General features: G+C 37.9%; 1 long non-coding RNA gene across 1 annotated transcript; it reads left to right on the forward strand.

Annotated features, from left to right (window-relative positions):
- Nucleotides 1-792: 792 nt before the first annotated feature.
- LOC115605546 lies at nt 793-14503 on the forward strand. Its single transcript, XR_003990632.1, has 3 exons — nt 793-803; nt 2475-2478; nt 14420-14503. It is a non-coding gene; the product is annotated as an uncharacterized LOC115605546 (long non-coding RNA).
- The last annotated feature ends 428 nt before the right edge of the window (nt 14504-14931 follow it).

Below are 14931 nucleotides of genomic sequence, written 5' to 3' on the forward strand. Positions count from 1 at the left end.
CTGGCAGGCAACACACCTCCCTCGAGACTGGATCAGGCCGGCAGATGAGTGCCTCTGTGCCTTTCAAAGTAGAGTCCCCTACTACTATGACCCTCCGCTTTTTTCTGGAGGCACCAGTAGCAATCCTCTTTACTGGTGCATCAGCAGGGTGCTCTTTGGGTGTGGTGGGTGCTTTCTCATTAGCCCCCTGCAGAACCGCAAAGCGGTTCTGGGTGGGGACATCAGATTTAGGAGGAAGCCCCTTGTCCTTAATTGTCCTCTTCCTCCTTTTTTTGTTCGTTTTTCTCGTGACTAATTCCCAGCTTCCTGGGTTGCTGCCCTCCTTCTTTCCTATATGAGCAGTGCTAGACGTTTGCAGCCCCTGCACAGTTTGGGCCTGGAGCAAGCAGCCCAGCTTCCTCTCAGCTTCCCTGGCATCTTTTAGCTCTTCAACAGCCTCCCGCAGCTCAGCCACCTCCTGCAGGAGGACCTCCACTAGGGCGCACCGAGTGCAGCCCTGTCCATTGTGCACCCTCGCCTCAAGAGACCAGTCGAGGCACTTTCTACACTCCGAGGTCTGCGCCGCAGCCTCCCCTCTCATCGGCTCTGTCTGGGTGCCTACGCTTGCCACAGCCGGGGCAGAGCTCCCAGAGCGGGCCCTGGTCCTGAGGCGCGTGCTCACCATCCCGCTCGCTACCCGCTCGCCCTGCCTGCGCGAACTGCCGCGCCACGCCCTGACTGCCCGCCCTGTTCACCGCGCTCCCTGGGATGGGTTTTTACCCACTGAGGGCTGGTGCCGTCACTCCTGGCGCCGCCCCCTGTGAGTCACTGCTCGCGTGAGCTGAGCTGCCGGCTCCTGGGCAAGTCCTGTCGAGGACTTGAGGCTCCCTCGGTCGCTGTTGCCGCTCCGAACTGAGGCTCCTGGACGCTGTGCTTCCCCCCGCTCCGGTGTTAAAGGCGTCCTCTCTGGAGATACTCACCTGGGCAATTTCCTTATGATCTTCTTTTACCCCTTAATGATTTTATTTTAAAAGTGTGTTTTATTTTAAAACTGTACTGGTTAGCCTTTGCTTTTAGTTGCTTCTCAAAAAGTTTCTGACATTTCATTTGTCCTAGTTTGCACAGCAATTTCTGGTTTTCTCATCTGAGAAAAGGTTTTTTTAGCTGGTTTTGTTTTGTTTTGTTTTTCTTTAACCTCTATTTGCATTTTTTACTGTATTTTTTTAACTCTGCTGGATTTTTTTTGAACCTTCACAAATCTCTGTGTAATTTTACATCTTTGTCCTTGTCCTCTAACTGGAAATGTGTCCTCCATCTTGAAAAGTTTAAACAGTTCTCTGTTGACATTTACATTGTGATTACTCTATTATAAAAGTGACTATTCTGGAATAATAAAATGTGAACTACTGAGGATTAAAATAAAAAAAACCCTTCTGTTTCTTTTTGGAGATCTCCACTTGCTCCAAAATTGAAAGAAAATAAATGTGTTAAAAGACAGAGGTACCAATACCTTAAAATTACATTATACATACAACTTTATTTGCAAATTAACAATAAATTCACAGACCATTAGTATTTATACTTCACCACAGTGCAGCAAGAAGAAAGTCTTGCTGTTGACTCAGTATGTATCTGTGTTAGTGGATAAGTTTGTTTGTAAAGAAGAAAGAACTGGGGTTTAATTTCTGTGCTCCTGTGTGGTCCCAGTACCATGGGATTAGTACAATACATATTTGTTAGCAAGAAAGCTCACCTCTGTTGCTGGCACTGAGCATGCACTGCATATGCACTGGAGGGTAACTGCAGAAAGCCTGACGCAGGGGCTGTGTTTGGGGCTGTCTTGGTGTTTAACTTTCACCATGCACTTGCAGGGAGTGAATACATTTTGAAAGCACCAATTCTGACCTTGTATGTGCATTTCTATTCCATTCTGGATTGATCAGGACAAACCATAAATTACTTGTAAAAGTTCAAAATAGTTTAAAACAGATGGCAGTCTGCTAGTTGGCCTTCCTTTTAGTGAAAATTCATCCAGCTTGCTCTCCATCTATCTTTTGAAACATCAAGCCAACCTGAACATAATTTTTCTTCTCTATTTTTTGCAAAATAGGATCTGAACATGCTGAAGTGCTTTGTCTTGTCAAAATGTTTAGTGAGCTAGACTTTCCGTGCGAAATTTTTAGTGTCTTTTTTCTGCCTGTGCTGCTCTGCAGAGGTTCTTCATTGTTCATTCTGCTGTTGCATCACAACTGCTACATTTTTAATAATATTTTACAGCTGACTAGTTCAATATTGTCCAATGTAAAGCAATTTTTTTCAGAACAAAGAGTTCCACAAATCTATTCAAGCCATATACAGGTTGAGCGGAGAAGAGATTCAGAGCAGCCCTGCGGAGAAGGACTTGGGGGTGTTGGTCAAAGAGGAACTGAACATGAGCCGGCTTCAGTGTGCGCTTGCAGCCCAGAAACCAACCGTATCCTGGGCTGCATCAGAAGAAGCGTGACCAGCAGGTCAAAGGAGGTGATCCTGCCCCTCTACTAGGCTCTCATGAGACCTCATTTGGAATATTGTGTACAGTTCTGGTGTCCTCAACATAAAAAAGATATGGAGCTGTTGGAGCAAGTCCAGAGGAGGGCCATGAGGATGATAAGGGGGATAGAGCACCTCTCATGTGAAGACAGGCTGAGAAAATTGGGGCTGTTCAGCCTGGAGAAGAGAAGGCTGCACGAAGACCTCATAGGCTTCCAGTATCTGAAGGGGGCCTACAAGGATGCTGGGGAGGGACTCTTCATTAGGGACTGTAGTGATAGGACAAGGGGTAATGGGTTCAAACTTAAACAGGGGAAGTTCAGGTTAGATATAAGGAGGAAGTTCTTTACTGTGAGGATGGTGAGGCACTGGAATGGGTTGCCCAAGGAAGCTGCGAATGCTCCATCCCTGGCAGTGTTCAAGGCCAGGTTGTACAGAGCCTTGGGTGACATGGTTTAGTGTGAGGCGTCCCTGCCCATGACAGGGGGATTGGCACTAAATGACCTTAAGGTCCTTTCCATCCCTAGCTATTCTATGATTCTATGATTCTATGATATACAGGGTTGATTCAGAAGATGTTATTCCTGCTGTATTTTGAATCTTACTTGAATGGTGTCATGGTATATCTTAAATAAATACAACAAAGGCTAGTGATGTTAAATGTAACTAACTAGATAATTTTCATGTATCATTTGAAAACTGGCCATCAAACTGTAAAAAAGTACTAACATCAATGGTACAGAAATCTATTTAAGTCTAATTCTAGATTATTTGTATTTTGGGTAGGTTATATGCTCAAACTAATACCTAAAAATTACTAAAATGAATAAAATATTTTTGGACTCACTATCTGTATTTGATTTTATCTATCTAAAATCTATGGTCTTAGGCCTGGATTCAGGACACATAAGCTTACATACTTAACTATGATATCCAGATTAAGAACAAACTCTCTCTAGTGTCCTTACACAATCAACAAAAAAGGCTTACTACCTTCGGAAGAGTATTCAGCCTGCTTAAGATGTTAATTTCCTTAGAAGCTGGTGCTTGGTCTCTATTAATCACAGAGGAGACTGTGGCTTACAGACGATACCATACTCTAGGCACCAAAGAAAAATGCCTGTGTTTAAACAGGAAGAATGGAAAAAAAGTGTAAAATAATATGAAAAGGCTAGTTACTAAACCTCTGCATTTTAGAAAGCTTTTAATAATTACATACATTATATATTATATAAATATATATTATATATTATATATTATATATATTATATAAATAAATACATACATTTCTCCAATACAATGTGTTTACACACTGAACATTTCAGAGAACCAAAAGAGAATCAACCATGGTATTAGTCCTAATGCAGATGTATTCAATCTCAAAATCCTTTTAGGAGGAAACAACACGTGATATAAATTTGAACTGTAGAAAATGGGAACTACGCAAAAATGAGGATGCTAGTTAAAGGAAATGTAAAGGGTAAATTGAACTGGCAATGTAAGTGAACTGGAGACTGTTTAAAATAAGACTAATATTAGTAAACAGAAATCATAAAATTAAAAAGGCTCCAAAAGAGACAAACAGTCAGAATGATTAAATGCCTCAGTAAAAGAGGTTAAGAAAGGCAAAAAGACATCCTTCAACAAGTTGGAGTTGTGTTTAAATGAAAAAGGCATGATAGAGCAGGTATCCTGTCAAGGTAATCCTAAAACTAGTATAAAATCAGGGAAAAAAAAAAAAAAAGAAAAAAAGATTAGAGAAAAGCATTCTAAAGGCTGAAAATATAAAAATATTTTAAATACATCTGACTGCAGTAAATGCAGAGAGAAAGGTGCCTCTGAAGAGCAATCCTGAAAAGGCACATCTTCTGAGATGTCCTTTGAGAATGACAGAGAACGGTAGCATCTTTCTCCAGGACTGACATGCCTGTTTCAGGACTATGCATTAGAAATTCTGCCTATGAAGCATAATAACAAGGAGTCAATCCCCTTAGAGGTGATAATTGGTACAGAGTGTCTCACTGTCTAGATGAAGAAAAAGAAGTGATTTTTCTCTTACACCTTTCTGAGTAAAAAGCCATGATTGTTGCACCTGCTTAGAAGATGAGACTTGAACTCAAATGCTTCTCCAAACTGGAGACTGAAATCCATGGAGGGTTTTCTCTGCTGGCTTGTGGTCAGGGAATTTGGAGATCAAGAGAAAGACAATGCTTTCTTCTCCAGGTCAGCACCTCCATTTGCCATCTTGGAACCCAGAGTCACCCACAGGGGCTAAATCTTCCTCCTACTGAGGCAACAAGAGAAAAAAAAGAAAGAAATGTGAGGTGGGGGAAGAACTGGAAGATCCACTCAAAGGCTTTCTGCTGATGCAGCTGTGAGGGCAAGATTGGTACATGGTGGATTTCATTTACTGTTCCTGAAAGAGTCATTCCTACTGCACAGCTTGAGCATCATCTCTCTGTCTCCTGATTGTAGCAACTGGAACAGCCACTGGGTAAGCAAAAGAAGTGGTCTGGCACTATGATACTTTGCTGCTGTATATTTCTCTGCACTGTTTGGAGTAAGTGCTTGATGGAGCACAATTACTGCCTTTTTTTTGTCTGCCAACCAAGATTTCAGATGTTCACATGCATATAATTATTTTTTCATCATATGTATGGTAAATTGTGTGTTCTAGTTCTTTGCTAGAATTAGCAATTTGAAATTTTTCAATAACTAGACTACTTGAGAATATTTGTTCAGATCGGTAGTAGATACTAAAACTAGTCTTATACTAAAGAGCTTTAAATCTGCCACAAAAATGTTTTCAGACAGAGCTCAGCTAGTAGATTGTTGCTGTAATAGCTTTGCAACTCTTGGAAAGTAAATATCCCAATTAATGCAATTATGCACATCTTTTTACAAATAGAATTTTGCACCTGTCTGAAAGTACTTGTATGTCAAATGTGAAGGAGGGTACATACATTGTAACTATTTGATTTTTAATTTTTTTGTCCTGGCACTCAGATGTTATTTTTACTTCTTTTCTTTTTTCTTCTTTTTTTTAAATTTTTTTCACAGGTAAAAGCATGGAAGATTCTTCTTTGATGTTCATGTTTCTATATTTAGGAATGTTAATTTCTCAGAAGTTATTGGAAGATACAGAAATTTATCTTTCTCACGGTATCACTGTCGCCTTGGACCTCTCTCTGTATCCATTCATAGAAATTAGAAACACACTTTTTGATCTACTCTGTCATTAGTTTTTTATTATCTCCTGTCCACTGAGCCTTGCAGTATTTTTCTTTTCTGGAAATTGAGCTGAAAAGGGACACTCAACTATGATAGAAATTAAAGTCACCAAGTGCATGCATATCCTGACTTTGGATAACAGGGCTGTTTGTTAGTAATAAGAATGGGAGATATTAAGAAAAGTGGGCTGGACGTATCTGTATGCTCCAAGAATTCATAATTTATAGTTTCTGCATCATATGGTCTCCTTTTGTTATTTAAGGTAATCTTAGAAAAGGCAAGGCCTTATCTGGAGAATCAATGTTTCTTCAGCTCCGGGTGTCACTTCTGATATATAATATAAAACTCCATCTGAGTATTATTCATACTACTTCTTTCCCATGTCCAGGCTTGTTATCCACCCACTGTTAGCTTCTTCCAGGAAGATGCTCTCTGTGGAAGAAACATCATAACTTGATGAACCTAATCGCAGCGTCATTGGTGTTATCAGCGTTGTTCCCAGGCTGAAAGTCAAAAACACAGCACTGCACCAGCTACTAAGAAGGAGAAAAAATGACTGCTATAGCTGAACCCAGGACACCCTTTTACTTATTAAACTGTCTTTATCTCAACCCCTGAATTTTTCTTGCTTTTGTCCTTCCAATTCTCCCCACATCCCAGCAGGGGAGAGTGAGCAAGTAACTGGCTGAGGGCTTAGCTACCAGCCAGGATTAGCCCACTACACACCATGCGTCACGCAGGATGCCCAGGAATTATTATGTTGCATGGCTTACTTGTAATAGCCTTTAATGTCATCCTCATTCAGGCTGGCAGAGCTTATATTTCATATATGATCTAAATTTTGTTATTTCTCAGCTAGTGTGTGCTTAGCCATTCTGCTTTAGGGAGATTCATAAAAAGTATATCTGAGTACATGCTGACTTTAGAATAATTATTTTAAGCAATATCTCTCTGTGGTTTTGGATTCAATAGATTTACTCCTGAATATGTAGTAATTATTAAAATCTTTCAGGAACTTACTTAATGATTAGAAAGATTATTTCAGAGTTGAAATATTAATGACTTTGAAAGCACTTGCAAAGCCATTGTGTGTTGCTTCCTGCATCTCTGCTGTGCTAATTTGGGCATGGTATCTAGTTCATAAAGTGAAACAGAAGGGGAGAAGATCTTAACATACGGCAAACTTGCCAGGCACTGCTGTTATTATTCATTTGTATGAGTGTACAGAGTTTAGCACAATTGATACCTTATTATATGTATGGGTCTCTAGGTGCTAAAGCAATACAACTGTTAAATAATGTTTCTGTGTACAGATGTTCAGACAAAAGAGAAAAACAATTTGATTAAAGCATCCTGTTAAGGAACACAAAGCTCTTTCTGTGGCCTCATGCCTGTCAGTCTTTAGAACTTTTTTCCCATTTTTCATCTTACTAACATACCAAACAGCCAAATATTCCCTGACTGCAACCCATGTTTATAAATACTGTCATCACTTTCAAAGTTTGATGAAATGATGAATAGGTACACCAAGGTTCATCATAGGGAAAAAAAAAAAAAATTAGCTGATTCCAGGCCAGTCCAGCGCTATACTGGTTGTACAGAGAAACAGAATCAGCCGAATAGTCAAGAGCTTTAGGTGAGTTATACAGACCTGTTGGTCAGGTTATGGAGATCTGTTTAATAGCAGCTGGCAGCATGGGGATATTCTTAGATCACAGAGTTGTTTTCTCTAACTAAGCCAAAGTAACAGAAGTTGGAACACTCCTCTCTGACCACATCTCTGATTAAATAAAAAATAAAATAAATAAAAAAAAAAAAAAAAGGAATAGTATGCCAATATTTTCAGATAGAAGATAATTCAAAGCAAATTTTATTCAGTAGGGCAATGAATTGGAGCAAGCCTGAAGCAGCCAAACTGCAGGTACTGCATATGGCAAACCCATCAGCAATTTCTGAGCCACCAGCACAGATGACTGAGGAACCTGCCAAGAGGCCAGATGTCACTTTTGGAAAGCTACATAACACAGCTTGAAGTGTGAATCCTTTGATGGCAAACCATTTTCACTGGGTCACATTCTGAATTCATTTACATTGTTTGAAAACTGAGATTTTGCACAGAAAAAATGAGAAGAAAGAGAATTTCCTAAATGAAAATATAAATGAATTGTATTTCTTAAAAGAGAAATAATGAGAGAGAAAAAATATTTAAAATTGGATTCTCAGTTTGCAGGAATATAGCTTTCCAATAAACTCAGATATTTGTATGTGTAATTTAAATAATGAAAGCAATAAAAGGAATTAAAATTATTGCACACATTTTCTTAACAGGGTTTTAAAAATAATTCTTATTGCAGATTCATGTAAATTAACTTTTATTATCACTTGACATGCTAGCAAATAGGTGTATTACTAAAAATCTAATGAGTATGAGGTGCTTAGACATGAATGCTTTTTAGGTTTTTTTTTTTTTATGGTATGTTTATTAGAAAACTATCAAGATGCCACTGAAAGTATAAAAGGATAGGCCTAGTAAAAATAAATTCAGACTATCAGCAACAAAGTTTAATCCCTGTGTGTAACCCTTACGATGTCTCTCATATACACCCAAAAAAACATGCAGTAACTTTAACAAATAAATCACACATCAGTGTCATTACAGCAATACTCTAGACCTGCTGAAGAGTTAATTAGAGAAGTTGTGATTATTCACTTCTAGGAATGTAAAGAACCTGTAAATTTTTTAAGGACTGTTTAAAGATTTTTTTTTATTTGTTTGTTTTTTACTGAAACTAAGCTTTGTTTTTTACAAAGACAGTGACTATTTTAAAATCTGTTTACGGGGGAACATTTTTTTCATTTTTTTCCACTTTTGTATGAAAGCATGAATAGCTTGATAAGCAATGTAGCCTTCACCTCCCCAATGTCCTCTAGGATAACCTGAACGCCTTATCTTCAGAATTCTCTGTAAGTACAGCTTTGCCCATAGATACTCCTAAGGCTTCAAAGCTCATATGAAAAACACTACCACCTGGGTTTGATTACGTAGCACTAACAGGCTTTGCTTATGTATCTGCCTCCATGTCTGTCAACCAAAGGTCTCTAATAAGATGACATTATGTTTTTCTAGAATGTCAAGACTCACAGAGTATGGGAAAGACTGTACTGATCCATGATTGGCGTTATTTTTGTCAAGAGAAAAACATGTCATGTATTGGGTTTTTTTAAGACCAATGGGACACTCTAAATGTTATTTAAAATCTACTTTATGCCACCTAAGACAAATTCTTTTCTGGATAAATTAGTAATAGAGGGGTTTTCTTGTTCAGCCACGTACTTTAATGTTTGGCATTTTTTTCTGCACTTCCTAAGACAAAAAAAAAGTAGTATGATCATTCTACTGTTGCCAATAGTCTATTCAAAATCCATTAATATAATTGAATAAAGGTTATTATAATGGCATATGTCAGAATTCATTGCATGTATTGTATGTAAAACCTGCAGTTTAGCATTAAAACAACATGGAAAAGGGAGAAAAAAAGGGTTCTAGTATCATATATCTTGTCAAGCAATTACAAATATGCAACCTCAGATACATAACAATTGCTATTGCAATACCACATGCAGGAAATACAGGCTGAATAAGTTATTTCTATATGTGAAACCAATCGTTTGCTTCCATTCAGCTTGTAGGTGGTAATTTAAAGGACTTCTTGAAATTCAGTAATAACTATTTTATTGATGAAATAGAAGCTTTATTTGAAGTTCAGTGTTTTTCAGGATAAAGATTTTTTTTAAAAAAAAAATATTGTTAGAAAAATTAATATCTGTCAAAAAATGTTTTAGAAATTATGTATGGGGTTTTTTGCCAAGTTGTGATAAAAATTGTATCTCAAAAAAGGTTATTTTCTGCAGAATGGAAAACTGTGTAGTTCTGCAAAAAAAAATTTATTTTTCAGTTATATTTTATGGTTTTGATCAAAATACAGGAATTTGTGTGCTATTTATACCATTTTGCTGCTATGTAATGCTCTGCTTTTCTTAATCGCATTCTGGTAAACAGATTATTTACATGTCAGTTGAGAGATTTTTTGCATTGCAGTGAGGAGAACGTACATGAAATTTCAACAATAGGAAGAATCCTGCAGGTCATGAATTGTGCAAGAAGGTGTAAAATGATCCGTAGGAGATCATTCACATAAAGCTATGAAAAGGGTTTGCAGTGAATGTTGTGCAATCTAAAAACTTCTAAAGGGTTCATGAGCAAAATCCAGAGAAGAAAAATCAATCCCAAACTACTAACACAAGAAAAACGGTCCTAGTTTATGGTTCCCTGGAGGTTCAGTGTGTATTCTAGGGGAGACACATCCACTGCCACACACTCACTTCCCCCCACCTCTCCAGGACAATATGAAAACATTGCCCCTCGCCTGAGGAAAACCATCTAACTTCTGCTGTCTCCCCTAAAGTCCTGGACAGCTGTGGCTGAGAAGTAACCTGTTTCAGCCATTCCTATCTTCTTATATTCCTTAAATGTCTGTTAAAAATCACCAAGGAAGTAAATTTCTAAAATTTCCCTTAGTTTGAAAATTTCAGTGCTTGTCACAGTATTAGAAAGCTTTTCATGACATCCAGTGATATCGTTTTACTGTTAATCAAAGAGATTATCCCTTTGTCCTTGCCCAAGTAGATATGGAAAACCTTTGATCATAATCTTGTTTATAACATATAACAAAACAAAAGGCAATTATCAAGTTGCCTAATAGTGTTCTATTTTTGAATTTAAAAATCTGTGTAAAACAAATCTCAGATCTTATCTTCTAAATATCTTTTTACTGTCTTTGGTCTGTCTGCACCAGTGTCATTCCCCAAATTGGGTATATTACTGCAGATGAAGCTTTCCCAGTACTGAGAGGAATAATTTCTTGAGTTTTAGACATAATACTTCTCAGAGAGTCATTCTGAAACTGTATTATAGCCTTGGCTCGACTCTGATTAGCTTTGTCCTACAGAACCTTTGCCTGCCATGCAACTGCCTATGGCCCGTTTGTCTGGATACTGCATTGATGACTTACTTAGATTTTTTAATTCCTGCAAACAATACTTTGTACTTGTCTTGACTGAATTGCCTCCTGATGATTTTTGCTATAGTTCCAATTTACGAAGATCATCCTGAATCTGATCCTCACCCCAATGATATTTTTGATTTCTCTTATTTTGGGGTGACTCACAGTTTTCATGCAGATACTCTTTATTCCTTTATCTGATAGTGTAAGCATGGAATAAAACATACTGAAACTTTTTTGGATTAACTTGCTTTTAGTAAAGAATTGAGAAAAAGCCCTACTTTTTTCAGGAATAGTTTCTTTTCGTTTGAACTGTATTTTCCTTATTTTATTATGACAATATCCTATATGACTTAGATGTAAAAAATACAATAAATCATGTGCTTCTTGTACTGTTTCCCATTGTCCACCAGAGCAGCCATTCTAATAAAGAAAGAAATTATATAGTTATTGACATAACTATGCTGGGTGTTTGTTTCAAATCTTCTTATCTCCTAAGAGTTTACAAAACTGAAAAGAGACTGATATCTATAACTTCCTGGTTCTTCTTTCACCTGCCTTTTAAGAATAAATACTGTTTGGCCTTCTTCAATACCCTAGGACTTTCCCCATGCTCAGTTTGTCTAAGACAATGACTAATAATTACAAGTCATTCACTAGTCCCTTGAGTACTTTAGGGAGAGTTTTATCTGAGCCTGTGGATTTGAATGCATCTGATCTATGTACGCTTTTAAAGCTATTTTTCTACACGTTCTGCCTATGACCATCTTAAAATTAATTTTCCTTGGAGTCTGGTCACAATTGATTTTTTTTTTTCTTTTGCTTTATGGGAAGAATGAAGTGAGACAACATGGACTACTTCAGCTTTCCCTGCACTATCCATTATGTTTACTTTTCCCTCAAACAAATAATAGCATTAAGTTGTCTTAGTCTTCCCCTTAGCTCTAATACAGATGTGGAACTAACCTTGTTGCTTTGTTTAGTCTTACAGTAGATTTAACCTATTTTCATTCCTGGCCTCCAATGTTTTCTTTGCCCACATTCTTACTGAAAAAGACAGTTTTTAATTCTTGAATTCACTATGTTCAGGCAATGGTTTCTGTTATGAAAATCTTTTCCTTCTTTTTGTCTCTTTATTCCCTCATGAATTCTTAGCTGAAGGAAGGGCATCTCACTCAATACAAATAGATGTGGTTTTGAATATCTAGTATTTATTGTTTATTAAATCATTCTTTTCTAAATTTTACTTTTCATTCTTTTTCCTAGTGACATGCTTTTTTTTTTTTTTTGCCAGTCGTCCACATATTCAAGTTGCAAACCACTGATGAGAACCTGTCTGTTACAGTCTTTCATGTATAATAAACCAATTGCATACTATATTGTAATAAATTGCTTAAAGAAGTGACAACTTAATTATCTAGACTGAGCAATGGGCTAGAATTGAAATGCCTCATACCTGTGGATAATGACACAGTTAATGTGATCAGAATAGTGTCTGGAAGACAGCAGTTTGGGTTTTGACAACAAAATTAATCACCCAAAGATAACTGCCTGAAAATGCAAACAAATGTTGAGATACCATTAAGAATGCAGGAACATGACCACAGCCAGAATAGTAATATAGTTGTAGCATAGCAGATTTAATATAAAATAAAAAACAAGGGAAGTGATAAATGATATTTTAATATACATTTGGTAGGCTCAGCTTCCTCTAGCTTTTTATATTATGGTCTTTTACATCATGTCTGAGTTTCTTGGAAATATGTTTTCTTATACTGAATCTACTAAAATTTCCATAAAATGAACCATCATGAGTGACAAATCACTGCATGCATAATATATAGAAGACAAAATAGTTTACCTCTATCTACATCAACATTGTTCCAAGGAAGGGACAGAAGGAATGATATCAATCTCTCTATAATTAGTGATGAAGGAATCCCCAAATTCTGTCAAGAATCCTCAGCTTCAAGCTGCTATCTGCTAACATTTAAAATTGAGTATGAGATTTGACATGTATCTATAAACCTTCTTTCTACAACTATAAGAAAACTAATTTCTTGGGTCAGACTATGGCTGAAATAATGGTACAATCATAGAATCAACTAGGTTGGAAAAGACCTTTAGGATCATCAAATCCAACATTTATCCCAGGACTGTCAAGTCCGCCGTTAAACCATGTCACTAGGGGCCTCATCTGCATGGTTTTTGAGCACTTCCAGGGACGGTGATTCCACCAGTGCCCTGGACAGCCTGTTCCAATGCCTGATCACCCTTTTGGTGAAGAAATTTTTCCTAATATCCAGTCTAAACCTCCCCTGGCACAGCTTGACGCCGTTTCCTCTTGTCTTGATGCATGTTACTTGGGAAAAGAGACCAGTCACCTTCTCTCTTCATCCTCCTTTCAGGTAATTGTAGAGAGCGATAAAGTCTCCCCTGAGCCTTCTCCACACTAAACAACCCCAGTTCCCTCAGCCTTCCTCCCAGGACTTTTGTTCTAGGCTCTTCACCAGCTTTGTTGCCCTTTGCCAACCCACTCCAGCAACTCAGGATCTCTCTTGTAGTGAGGGGCCTGGAATTGAACACAGACCAGACTTATATTAATGTCAAATTGTACTTAGTTAACTCTTTCATTAGTGGACATATGGCTGAATCTGTACCTGAGATACCTGATCATTGCAGAAGTAATAATTTCACAATAACACTTTATACAGCTTATACATTGTAATGTGAAAATGTAAAGAACTATTCTTTTAAAAGAGTAAAGAATCATTTTCTGAAATACTTAATGTGCTTGTGAAATTTAACATACGGAAAAGTTTATATTGTTCAAATCATTAACCATGATGAATTAGTTGAAAGTAAAATAGAGTTTTCATGTTTTCCCACATAAAATCTAATTCTGTGCGTCCTCTGTAGAGGCGGTTCTAATTCAAAGCAATAAAAATTTTGCTCAATAAGTTTAGAAATTAGTCCTTTAATTATGAATAGAACTAAAATATATATCAGGGAAATTCTCATAGTTTGCTGCTTCAATTCTTAAAAAAAAAATCCTGAGGCAGAAGCCTGCCTTCTAATAAACAGTAAGGTTGGCCAGTAAATATCTCATAGATCCTGCTGCTGGTTAAAATGAAGAAAAATAATTCCTTTGTGAATTCTGGGGTGAATTCTGGGAGTATCTGATGTTAGTGCAGACTTTGGACTCTTCAGGAACCTGCTCAGTAAGGTTCCATGGGATAAAGCCCTAGAGGAAAGGGAGGCCCAAGAATCCTGACTAATATTCAATGATCACCTGCTCTAAGCTCAGGAGTGTTGTGTTCCCACAAGGAACCTTCCCAGAAGGAAATGGGGTAAGATGGCCAGGAGGCCTCCATGGATGAATAAGGAACTGCTGAGAAAATTCAGAAGGAAAAAAGAAGCTTATAGAAACTCATCCAGGAAGTGATGATGGGACGAATACAGGGACATTATCCAGGAAGCTAGAGATCAGGTCAGGAAAGCTAAGGCCCAGTTAGAATTGAGTCTGCCTAGGGATGTCAAGAATAACAGGAAGGGCTTCTGTAGGTATGTCAGAAACAAAAGACAGACTAGGGGTAATGCAAACTCTCTCTGGAGAGAAACATGAGAACTGGCTACGCTGAATTTGGAGAAGGTTGAGGTTCTTAATGACTTCTTTGCCTCAGTCTTCACTAGCAAATGCTCCGTCCACACTCCTTAATTCTTGGAACACAAATGTAGGTGCTGTGAGAATGAAGACCTTGGGCCCACTGTAGAAGAGGATCAGGTTCAAGATCATCTTAAGAACCTCAATGTGCACAAGCCCATGGGACCTGATGAAATCCATCCACAGGTCCTGAAGGAGCTGGCAAATAAAGTTGCTAAGCCACTGTCCATCATATTCGAAAAATCGTGGCAGTCAGGTGAAGTTCCCGATGACTGGAAGAAGGGTAATATAACCCCCATTTTCAAGAAGGGGAAGGTGGAAGATGCGGGGAACTACAGACCAGTCAGCCTCACCTCTGTGCCTGGCAAAATCTTGGAACAGTTTCTCCTGGAAAACATGCTAAGGCACATGAAAAACAACGAGGTGGTTGGTGACAGCCAACATGGCTTCACTAAGGGGAAATCC

This window comes from Strigops habroptila, chromosome 3, assembly GCF_004027225.2.
Source record: "Strigops habroptila isolate Jane chromosome 3, bStrHab1.2.pri, whole genome shotgun sequence".
Lineage (NCBI taxonomy): Eukaryota > Metazoa > Chordata > Aves > Psittaciformes > Psittacidae > Strigops > Strigops habroptila.